Source organism: Lepidochelys kempii, chromosome 5 (genome assembly GCF_965140285.1).
Source record: "Lepidochelys kempii isolate rLepKem1 chromosome 5, rLepKem1.hap1, whole genome shotgun sequence".
NCBI classification, from domain to species: Eukaryota; Metazoa; Chordata; order Testudines; family Cheloniidae; genus Lepidochelys; species Lepidochelys kempii.
Window position 1 is genome coordinate 131428079 of NC_136384.1, and position 12882 is coordinate 131440960.

A 12882-nucleotide genomic window follows, 5' to 3' on the forward strand; every position below is an offset into this window, starting at 1 on the left:
TATTTATCAACCAATTTTGATAAAATTTGAAATGGGGTCAGTTTTTTCTTTTTTAGGGGCCCCTCATATTGTGAGGCCCTAAGATGTAGTTTAGTTAGTTTATGCCTTAATCTGACACTGCCAGATTGGGAGGTACAAAAGCAAAGCATTGTGAGGCACCCCAGGTTGCAGAGCAAGTGATGACAGAGCCACTCACTAATCTGGATTGTACCCTAGAATGTTGTACTCACATTCTCCACTCCAGCTGCCCATGTCTTCACCCCCTTCTCTCCGCTTCCTCCCTGCCAACTGCCCCCACTCTCTGCCCCACGTTCTCTGCCTCCATGTTCCCTTTCTTCACCTCTCCTCTTCCTGCCTTATCCCCAGTCTCCACTGGGCCTGGATGCCCCCAGCTTCTTCCCTTCACCCAACCCCTAAGAAAGTAGGGTGGTGGTGGTGAGAAGAGGAGCTGCTGGCCTGTAGGTCAGGTTCCCTCTTGCTCTGCACTCAGAACCAGTTGGGGCTGGGAATGGGGCCCAGCTCAGACTGATTGCAGCAAGCAGTCTCAGCCAGAGCCTCCAGCCTGCCCAGCAGGAGCAAGAGCAGCCCCTCTAGGCAAGAGGCCCAGATGAGTGCTTCTGTTCTGGAGCTGACTGACTGAGAGCTACAAGGAGAGGCTGGAGTGTTCAGCTGAGTGCCCCTGCACAAAGCAGTCCCAGAAATTCTCCTCGGATGCCCACCCTGCAGCCAACTGACCACTGGAATGAGTGACAGGCATAGTGTCAGCTGTTCCTTAGTTGGTAGATTTCAAGGGCCTCCCCTGAGCCACCTAAAATTATGCCCAAACTAGAAAGGAACATTTTTTTGTTCTGATGCTAGAGCATCATGCATATTATTGCTTGATTTGCCTGGCAGTTACTTTTGCATGGGTTACGTCATTTCAGCTCTTCTCCATATGTTATCAGCTGCTAAAAACACTAATCTGAAAAATATCTGACACTAAAAGTATTTCTGTTAAGTGCTGAAATAGTCTAAACAGATTGTTAACTGAACCACTGACTCTCTCCTAGACAACCATTCCAGCAAATATTCATCACACAAGCATTACATATGCTTTTGTATTTCTTAAACTAAACTGTGCCCGATACAAAATAAGGACAGTGCCTCGATATATAGAATCAGAGTCTGATTTAAACAAGAGGCATTTATTACAGAAAACAGCTACAACCAGAGACACCAGTAAATAGCCTTCCACAGAGCTCCAGTCCCAGCTTTGTCTCCCTTGTTTACCAGGCACCACACCCTGTTTGGAATTCTATGTAGCACCCAGACACAACCAGTGGCTGAATACACTGCATGTAAACATATCATTACATGCCCAATCCTACAGGGTGCTAAGTACCCTCAGCTCCCAGTAGATCTGACCCTATTGTGGTATGAGGACAAATGTGTCTGGAGCTCTGTGACCTGATCTGATTCTGCACCCACTGAGTTTGCCTTTCTTGAACAGGACCTCTCTCTCTCCCCCACCCTCATTTATTCATAGCTCTTGTTAGAATCATAGAATCATAGAATCATAGAATATCAGGGTTGGAAGGGACCCCAGAAGGTCATCTAGTCCAACCCCCTGCTCAAAGCAGGACCAATTCCCAGTTAAATCATCCCAGCCAGGGCTTTGTCAAGCCTGACCTTAAAAACCTCTAAGGAAGGAGATTCTACCACCTCCCTAGGTAACGCATTCCAGTGTTTCACCACCCTCTTAGTGAAAAAGTTTTTCCTAATATCCAATCTAAACCTCCCCCACTGCAACTTGAGACCATTACTCCTCGTTCTGTCATCTGCTACCATTAAGAACAGTCTAGAGCCATCCTCTTTGGAACCCCCTTTCAGGTAGTTGAAAGCAGCTATCAAATCCCCCCTCATTCTTCTCTTCTGCAGGCTAAACAATCCCAGCTCCCTCAGCCTCTCCTCATAACTCATGTGTTCCAGTTCCCTAATCATTTTTGTTGCCCTTCGCTGGACTCTCTCCAATTTATCCACATCCTTGTTGAAGTGTGGGGCCCAAAACTGGACACAGTACTCCAGATGAGGCCTCACCAATGTCGAATAGAGGGGAACGATCACGTCCCTCGATCTGCTCGCTATGCCCCTACTTATACATCCCAAAATGCCATTGGCCTTCTTGGCAACAAGGGCACACTGCTGACTCATATCTCATATCCATATTAGCTTTCTGAACAATCTGATTTATAGTTTTGACTCTTTCCCCAGGTGTCTGTTTCTTCTCAAAAAGAAAAGGAGGACTTGTGGCACCTTAGAGACGAACAAATTTATTTAACCATCTGCTTTCGTGAGCTACAGCTCACTTCATCGGATGCATCCAGTGGAAAATACAGGAGGAAGATTTATATACACAGAGAAGATGAAACAATGGGTGTTACCATACACACTGTAGTGAGAGTGATCAGGAAAGGTGAGCTATTACCAGCAGGAGAGCGGGGGAAGGTTGGGGGGAAGAACCTTTTGTAGTGATAATGAAGGTGGGCCATTTCCAGCAGTTGACAAGAACATGTGAGGAACAGTGGGAGAGGGGGGGAATAAACATGGGGAAATAGTTTTTCTTTGTGTAATGACCCATCCACTCCCAGTCTTTATTCAAGCCTAAGTTAATTGTATCCAGTTTGCAAATTAATTCCAATTCAGCAGTTTCTCGTTGGAGTCTGTTTTTGAAGTTTTTTTTGTTGAAGAATTGCAAGTTTTAGGTTTGTAATGGAGTGACCAAGGAGTTTGTCCCACCAACCTGCACTGTAATTTTCTATCTCAGGTGTCTCCTCTCTTTTTCCCATCTTACCAGATCTCTCCATCCCAGTGCTATGTGCGGCTGGGTGCTGCTTAGCCAGGAGGATCTTCTCAACCATGTTCTGTGTCTCAGATGCTGACCTGGCATAACAGATTAACATTCCAACTGATGTTAATAGTCTAACCACAGGCCTGAATTTGGCCAAACACCTCAATCCTTCAGTCTTGTAGCTTCAGCTTCCACATCCAGCTGTCTAGGACTCATTTAAGAAGAGTGATACATTGCCACTTCATCAACAGCTCCACACTGGGCTGACATAAGGAGTCCTCAGTGGGCAGATGGGCTCCCCTAGCAACCTCCTGCCAAATCAATTTGGTAGACCTTGAGAGTCTGAGCTAAAGTTCATTGAAAGGCAGTGGAAAGACTCCCTCTGATTTCAGTGGGCTTTGGATCAGGCCCATAAGAAGAAGCTACACATAGAGAAACGGAAAGAAGCAAGAAAAAGCCATTAGTGCTCTTGATCAGATAAAGTCCCCCAGGATATCAGGGGAATGAGAGGCTAACAAATAGGAAGACAACTGACTTCAGTCTTGACAGCCACACACAGAGGAGCCCCTCTGGGAGCCTGGGGACTTTGCCCAAACTAATCCTGCTCAGCGCCAAGTCCCTTTCTTAAGCCCATTTTCTTGCCAGAGGTATGAGAACCTGACAGAAGAGACGAAGGGGGCAGATTTATATATGTGAACTCTCTACTCTGTTTCTTATGTAACATTCAGGGAAAGAAACATTTCCTTTCCACTAGGGCTGTCAATCAATCTCTGTTAACTCACGCGATTAACTAAAAAAAATTAATCTCGATTAAAAATATTAATTGCAATTAATCACACTTATAACAATAGAATACCAATTGAAATGTATTAAATATTTTTTGATATTTTTCTACATTTTCAATATTGATTTAATTACAACACAGAATACAAAGTGCACAGGGCTCACTATATGTTATTATTTTTGTTGATGTAAGCAGAGTCAGGATGAGCTCCACCCTCACATCTGGTGGTTAGTTGTGGCAAGTTGTGGAAAAGAACTTCAGGGGTTGATCTCATTTGCATAGGCACACCCACCCCGCCTAGCATGAGCCCAATAGCTGCCCAAATGGTCACTTTGGCTGCTGTGGGATCCCCAGTTTCTCTGTTATTGAGGCAGGAAGAATAAATTGTTATTATCCTGATTATGTGAATCAAGGACAGTGGAACTGTAGTTGGCCTTTTGTTATATTGGAGGGACTTGCCATCAACTAAGTAGCACTCGCTAGTCAAGGTACATGGGTTCCAAAACACAATTAATTGAGAGATGCTGGGGATAGGTATTAATACCTGGTGGTGAAGGCCCAACATGCTAATTCCACCTTCTTGTCTCGCCACTGTAGAATGTCAGAGCTAGTTTTGATTCTATTAGGAGTCTAGTCACAGGCTGCTGAGCTGAATTCACTTGGGGCCAATGGTGCACCAACATTGAGGCTATTCCTACTACAAGCTGAAATCACAAAAGAGCTAAAATTACTAAGAGCTGAAATCACTGAGTGATGTGTTAAGTAGTGGGGGAGCCTGAAGATATATTGCGGAGCAGTTTGTTGGGGGTGGGGGTGGGGGTGGGCTGGCAGAGCAGAGTGATTTGTGGGGTGGCTCGTAGAGTGGAGCGGAGCCCCATGGTGGGGCAATCAGCTTCGGACCATGTAAGGGGCCCCTTAAGCCTCCCACCTCCACCCAGGTTGGGAGGTAAAACTCTGCAGATAAATTTTCGAACTCTGGGGCTGCACTGACCAGGGACAGAGACTTTTGGGTTGTTGGACTTTTGGGACTTTGGACGACTTTTGGGTTGCTGGACTCAAGAACCAAAGGGAAAGAACACAGCCCAATTTGCTTGGGATGGGTTTTTGCTCATGGGTTGTGTTATGAATCCTGTTGGTGGTGTTCCCCCAACATAATGCCACATTGTTTCTCTCTGTTATTAAAAGGCTTTTGCTACACTCAGACTCTGTGATTTTCAGAGGGGAAGTACTGCCTCTTAGAGGTGCCCAGCGTGGGGGTGGGGTATATATTTGTCCCAGGTCACTGGGTGGGGGCTCGAGCTGGTTTGCATTGTGTTATTGGAATGGAACCCCTAGATACTGAACCCAGCCCTTGTTGCTGCCAACTCTGACGGGCAGAAGGGTTACATTTACAAATATATGCACTGTAACAATGATAAACAAAAGAAATAGTATTTTTCAAGTCACCTCATACAAGTACTATAATGCAAGCTCTTTACTGTGACAGTGTAACTTACAAATGCAGATTTTTTTTGGTTACATAACTGCACTCAAAAAGAAAACAGCGTAAAACTTTAGAGCCTACAAGTCCACTCAGTCCTACTTCTTGTTCAGCCAGTTGCTAAGACAAAAAAGTTTGTTTATATTGATGGGAGATACTGCTGCCTGCTTCTTATTTACGATGTCACCTGAAAGTGAGAAGAGGCATTCGCATGTCACTTTTGTAGCTGGTGTTACAAGGTATTTACATGCCAGATATTCTAAACGTTCATATGACCCTTCATGCTTCGGCCACCATTCCAGAGGACATGCTTCCATGCTGATGATGCTTGACAGAAAAATAATGCTTCAAATAAATTTGTGACTGAACTCTTTGCAGGGAGAATTGTATGTCTCCTGTGCTATTTTACCCGCATTCTGCATGTATTTCATGTTGTTATAGCAGTCTTGGATGATGCCCCAGCATGTGTTCATTTTAAGAACACTTTCACAGCAGATTTGACAAAACACAAAGAAGGTACCAATGTGAGATTTCTAAAGATAGCTACAGCACTCGACCCAAGGTTAAAGAATCTGAAGTGCCCTCCAAAATCTGAGAGGGAAGAGGTCTGGAGCGTGCTTTTAGAAGTCTTAAAAGAGCAACACTCTGATGCAAAAACTACAGAACCCAAACTACCAAAAAAGAAAATCAACCTTCTGCTGGTGGCATTTGACTCAGATGGTGAAAATGAACATGCGTCGGTCCACTCGGCTTTGGATCATTAGCAAGCAGAACTCATCATCAGCATGGATGCGTGTCCTCTGGAATGGTGGTTGAAGCATGAAGGGACATGTGAATCTTTAGCGCATCTGGTATGTAAATATCTTGCAATGCCATCTACAGCAGTGCCATGCGAATGCCTGTTCTCACTTTCAGGTGACATTGTGAACAAGAAGCAGGCAGCATTATCTCCTGCAAATTGTAACCAACCTTGTTTATCTGAGTGATTGGCTGACCAAGAAGTACGACTGAGTGGACTTGTAGGCTCTAAAGTTCTACATTGTTTTATTTTTGAGTGCAGTTTTTTGTACATAGTTCTACATTTGTAAGTTCAACTTTCATGATATAGAAATTGCACTATAGTACTTGTATGAGGTGAATTGAAAAATACATTTTTTTTGTTTTTTACAGTGCAAATATTTGTAATAAAAATAAATATAAAGTGAGCACAGTACACTGTATTCTGTGCTGTAATTGAAATTAATATATTTGAAAATGTAGTAAACATCCAAAAATATTTAAATAAATGGTATTCTATTGTTGTTTAACAGCGTGATTAATTGCTCGATTAATCGTGATTAATTTTTTAAATCTCTTGACAGCCCTACTTTCCACATATACCTTAGTTTTTGGCCTAGTAAGTAGCTGTGATGGATGCAGAAACATTTGTTCTGTCTTCTTTAATTCCCTTCCAGTATATGCCTCTCTGACTTTTGTTGCATGCCACAGTTTCACTTTTCAGTGCAGATGGCACCAAAGACTGGGGACATGTATTACAGCTCTTCTACTGAGCAGGTGGGTGGTTTGGGAGAAAAGTAGCTTACTGGGTGTGTTGAATCTTTTCTTCCCTAAGTCCCTATGCTTTGGAACTGCTTGCCTGGCCAAATGCAGATGTCTGCTTCTACAGAGCACGTCCTCAAGTGGGGTAAGTCAGCATAATCAGTGGAGCTATGATTTACCAGGGCTGAGGCTCTGACCTGATATTCTCTTAGTCACTGTTCTAGGGACCTTTTCCATCTCTCATTTCTTTTATTTGAATTTTATTTTACCTCTTACCCTCTTCGCAGATATCAATTTATGTCTCCCACGTCATCACTTTCTTTCCATTTTAAACACAAGCAGCACTCAGGGGTGTAGACTAGCATTAAAAAGATGAATAAATTGAAAAAAATCCCATAAATTGCTGTGAGCTCCCTACTTTCTCTTAGTTCCTAATGTCCATAAAACCTGAGCTGTGAAGCACAGGTCTATGAAGAGTTAGAGCAGGCGAGTCAGTAACCTGCTTGGCGTTTGGCTTGTTTAATCTATTTTTCACACGCAGCTCTTTCATCTCCCTTCTGATTAAGTAGGATCCAGAATGCAGCAGGGTTCTATCAGCTGTTATTTTTAACAAGAAGCCTGCCTGCCAATGAGTTGCACTCAATGATAAATATTAGAAGTCAAGATGAAAAAGAATAAAAAGAGAAATGTTCCTATTTATCGAACTGTGTCTCTAAAGCCTGAAATGTATATTGCATCATGAGAATGCCTTAGTACTATAGTTTTATATATGCATCAAGCTAAAACAGTTGGGGTATTTTGGACTGATAACATCATATTTAATGCAGCGTTCTAGGGCAGAAGACCAAAGGATCACCAAAAAAATAAGTCATCCTTAAATGCATAGAATATCAGGGTTGGACAGGACCTCAGGAGGTCATCTAGTCCAACCCCCTGCTCAAAGCAGGACCAATCCCCAATTTTTACCCCAGATCCCTAAATGGCCCCCTCAAGGATTGAGTTTACAACCCTGGCTTTAGCAAACCAATGCTTAAAGCACTGAACTATCCCTCCCGCCCCACAACGGACTGAACTGGGTAAAAGGGCTGGATCCAGGCTAGAGGGATTTCCAGCCTGTGAATGAAACATCTGAGAACCCAGGGATAGCTCAGTGGTTTGAGCATTGGCCTGCTAAACCCAATCCTTGAGGGGGCCATTTAGGGATCGGGGCAAAAATTGGGGATTGGTCCTGCTCTGGGCAGGGGGTTGGACTAGGTGACCTCCTGAGGTCCCTTCCAACCCTGATAGTCTATGATTCATAGCCTAGAATGTCTTGTTAAATATAAAATAGATTGTAGCTATAAATATAGCTGACATGGCTTGCCAGCCAGAAAGCGTTAGCTTTTTGTATCGGGAGATGGGTCAAAACTGAACCTTTTCCATAAACCGTTTTGGTTTTGTCGAGCTGGTGTTTTCCACTGGAAAGGCATTTCATCAGAAAACTCCTGACCAGCTCAACGTTTGATCTAAATAGATAGAGTCGGAAGGGGAATAGACCCAGGAAGCTGAAATGAGTTCCCAGGGTTCCTCAGCATGTCACCATCGGAGCTGGAAAGAGAAGTCGGGTGGCCTGAGTCTCAGGGTACATCTAGGTGGCAGCCGAGGGTGTGAAAGGCAGCTCATGTCGATAAGCTGTACTCATGTGTAAGCTGTACTCTAGGTAGCTTGCTACCGTTCGCAGTGAAGAAGCTGCAGCACAGGGTTGAGCACTGGCTGCCCAGGAGAGTACAGACACCGTGGGTCGGGGGGTCGTCTGCACTGAAGCCTGGGCCGTGGTGCCTCACTTCGATTTTTAGCATGTTAGCTAGCGCGGGTTTGTCTGCATGAGCTGCCCATTCACACTCCCGGCTGGAACACAGACAGACCCTTAGTCTAATTCCCAGTCCATTAGGCAACACTGCTACTCCTGTCTTCGCACTATGCCAGGAAAGGCCAGTGTGTCTGAAAGCGTCATGGTATGTGTGGAGATCCATTGTCATTTTCCCTTTCCTTTTGTCGCAGAGAATCGTGCGCTGCCAACAAGAAGGCAACCCCCCTTCACTCCTCTGGAATTGTAATGGAGTCTATATCACACAGCAGTCTTTCCTGTTGATTGAATAGCACTGGCAGTCACTTCTCATTTCATGCCGCTTAACCTCCAGTCCACCTCACGCTGCGGTAAGCGCTAAACGAGCTGCTTTCTAACACGTTGACACAATTGCTTGAAATGGCAGAATAAATACAGTTTGTTTTTTCAGCCTCACTCCGTTGCTTTATTGACGGGGAGAATTTAGGAGCACTGCTGCTTTTTGTCCCCTAGTAATTGAAATTGTTTGCGAGGCAGGTGCTCTTGTTAACCAGATCGTGCAGGGGAAAATGATTGCGGTTTGCAGCCCTGTTTGGAGCTGCTGTCTGCGGAATAGAGCTATCTGTACTCGGTTCCGTGTTAAGCCAAGCCAAGGCTCTGCTCCTCACCCAGCCCCCCAAGGCCACCCACACAAGAGCTATCTACTGGGTTGGTGGAGAACCCAGGACTACTCCTCGTGGGGCAGGCTATGCCTCTTCCATCCTCCTCACCTCAGACAACTGCTTTGTGTGCTCAGGCCTGGCTCAGGTCCAACCTGGAGGAGGGAGGACTCAGCAAGTTCTGGCCATGGCCAGGGAGGTGGCTCCACTCAGACTGAGGGGAAGCTGAGTGGGACAATGGCACCCGTAGTCCCCTCCCCTCAGTAGGCCAAGGGGGGCACTGGTGGGAGCTAGGCTGGGGAAGGGCACTGGGCTGTGTGTAGGCATGGGGAGGGAAGGTGGACTGTTTGTCTGGAACACTGGAATTTGGGGGGGCAGGGTTTGGGGTGGGCATGTGCAGTAGCTAGGTAGCCTCTGTGGCACCCCTGTCTGTGATGGGGGAGTCTGAATGGCAAACATGCTAGCTCACCTAACCTCTGGGTTCACTCTCACTTTCCGGCCCCTGCCTGAGTAAGACCCATTCTGCAACACAGGGCCAAGGGGGCTTGGGTAACACATAGGGGACCAGTGCTGCACTTGGGTTGACAACCAGCCCCACAAAGATTGTATTTGCTTTGAAATGTACAGCAACGGTCTGTTCAGTGCTAACAACTTTCATGCAGGTCTGGCAGCATCCAGAAAGCCTGTCCCTGTGAAGGAAGAGTGAGATTAAAATACAATAATAGAAACTTTCAGAAGTGCCTAATGATTTTGGGTACCTTATTTCTGAGTCTCCAACTTGAGACTACCTGAAGAGATTGGAAAGTGCTGAGCACCCATCCTCTGGAAATCAGCTCTGTTAAGCAGAGTACATGTAATCACTAGTCACCTCAGAAAATCTAGACCAACATTTGTTTATTGCTTTTTGCAGTCAAGATCACTGACTTCTTCAGTGGAAGGAGATGGCCTCTGAGGAGAAGGTCCTTTAGCTCTTTATGTTTTATTCAAAATTAAAATCTCTCAAGGTAAATTCTCTCTTTAATAATGATCATTCACTAAAACTTCCTTTACTCAAGGTCTCCTGGAGGGCTCGCCTGACAGTTACATCCTTGATGTTTCTTCCTCTCTTCCTGTGCCAATATTCTGAACGGCTGCTGTTCAGTCAGAATGACAGACGAAGTGGGGTGAATCAGTATGCTGTATCCTATGTCATTTCTCTTAACGACCACCAGATATCTTTAAAAGCACTTTACAGAAACTGTATGTGTGTTTTTGTCTCAAAGGAAGTTTATACATGTCACATTTGGACATGTGGCTTATTTGAAAGATATAAAAATACAGCTCTAAAACGTTTGTAAAACTGGACTCTCTCAGCTTGCTTGGTAGAAGGACAATTCTTCACTCTATGAAAGTACCACGTTTAACATTTTCAAAGAGCAAATAAGGAGTTCAAGAATCTGAGCTAGATGTATAAACTGTAGCCTTGTACTGTCTTTTAATAGTCATTAAAATTGTAGAAGATTAGGGCTGAAAGAGATCTCAGGAGGTCATCTAGTCCAACCCCCTGCTCAAAGCAGGACCAATCCCCAACTAAATCATCCCAGCCAGGGCTTTGTCAAGCCGGGCCTTAAAAACCGCTAAGGATGGAGATTCCACCACCTCCCTAAGTAACCCATTCCAGTGCTTCACCACCCTCCTAGTGAAAATTTTTTTCCTAATATCCAACCTAAACCTTCCCCACTGCAACTTGAGACCATTATTCCTCGTTCTGTCATCTGCCACCACTGAGAACTAGATCCATCCTCTTTGGAACCCCCTTTCAGGTAGTTGAAAGCAGCTATCAAATCCCCCCTCACTCTTCTCTTCTGCAGACTAAATAATCCCAGTTCCCTCAGCCTCTCCTCATAAGTCATGTGCTCCAGCTCCCTAATCATTTTTGTTGCCCTCAGCTGGACTCTTTCCAATTTTTCCACATCCTTCTTGTAGTGTGGGGCCCAAAACTGGACACAGTACTCCAGATGTGGCCACACCAGTGCTGAACAGAGGGGAATAATCACTTCCCTTGATTTGCTGGCAATGCTCCTACTAATATAGCCCAATATGCCATTAGCCTTCTTGGCAACAACGGCACACTGTTGACTCATGTCCAGCTTCTCATCCACTGTAACCCCCAGGTCCTTTTCTGCAGAACTGCTGCTTAGCCAGTCAGTTCCCAGCCTGTAGCGGTGCCTGGGATTCTTCCGTCCTAAGTGCAGGACTCTGCACTTGTCCTTGTTGAACTTCATCCGATTTCTTTTGGCCCAATCCTCCAATTTGGTCACTCTGGACCCTATCCCTACCCTCCAGCGTATCTACCTCTTCCCCCAGTTTAGTGTCATCTGCGAACTTGCTGAGGGTTCAATCCATCCCATCATCCGAATTATTAATAAAGATGTTGAACAAAACCGGCCCCAGGACCGACCCCTGGGGCACGCCACTTGATACCGGCTGCCAACTAGGCATCGAGCCGTTGATCACTATGCATTGGGCCTGACAATGTATCCAGCTTTCTATTCACCTTATAGTCCATTCATCCAATCCAAGAGGTAAGAATACCTCTTAGAGTGATATTCCTTTCTTTTTTCAGAGCAAGTGTAAAATCGGCACACTTAAATGTCAAGAAATGCTTTAAAAATAGCAATATCAGTATTCAGTAACTCACACTTTTGTGGGCAAACATGAAGATATGGGATTTTGGTGAAAGCATCCTCCCATCCCAAGTAAATATGATTTAACAAATATTTTGTTGAGGTATATGAACGTTGAAGCTATTTTGACGTAGGAGGGGGAGTGGCTTTTGCTGAGATTACAAACCACTAAAGATCAGGACTGACAGAAACTTTAACTCTGAGATGCAAAATGACAGCTATTAAATGACTGTTGCTAGGGTGGTTAGTATGTAGAAGTGAAGGAGGTCATGCTGATGGTCATATGAAGATAAGAGATGCTATGATGGTGTGTAGCATAACTATCTCTAGACCACAGAGTTGCAGTAGGCTCTGGGTACTAGTTATTAAATTGTTGTTATTTAATCAGCTGTTTGGTTGATTATTGAACAAAATTAGTGCTATTTAAAAGTAAAACTAGATAGTAGTTTTTGTACCTACTGTCACAAACTAAGTACTTGATAGAAGTAGACATTCTTTTGAAATGGCTAGTTTGGGGCTACTTTTCTCACACAACTGGCTAAAACTGGAACCCTGAGGCTGATAACACTGCCTTTGGTTTTCACCCAGAGCCCTTGCCCCCCATATCGCACATCAAGTCTCTCCCTACCCCCATCCTGCTCCACCCCTCCTGGTGTGTCTAGTCAGAACTGCTACCCACCAGTCTCCTCCACCTTATGTTGAACATAAACTTCTTGGGTATTCCCCCTGATCTTCCCCAGCTTGGGGCCCACCCTAAACTGTTTCCCGAAGTTGTCAGAATCCTCCAGCTGAGAACAGGGGTTGCCATGGGACATGTTAGGCAAACATCTATATGCCACTATACCAGTGGTCTTCATGCCCAGAGAGAGCAGAAAAAGCATTCACCATACAGGCATATTCCTTTTGCGGCTATTCTTTGAAATGAGTTATCAGATACTGCACAGCCATCTTTATCAGAGCCCTTTGGAGCACTCTGAAGTTCAGCAGCTCCAGAATGAAAGCAGAGTATTACGCTGCATGCTTGATAGTGAGTCATAACCACTCTGCTCCCATAGGCCACAAGACATTATGTTCAGTGCATGTAAGGCAGCAGAGCTGTTTC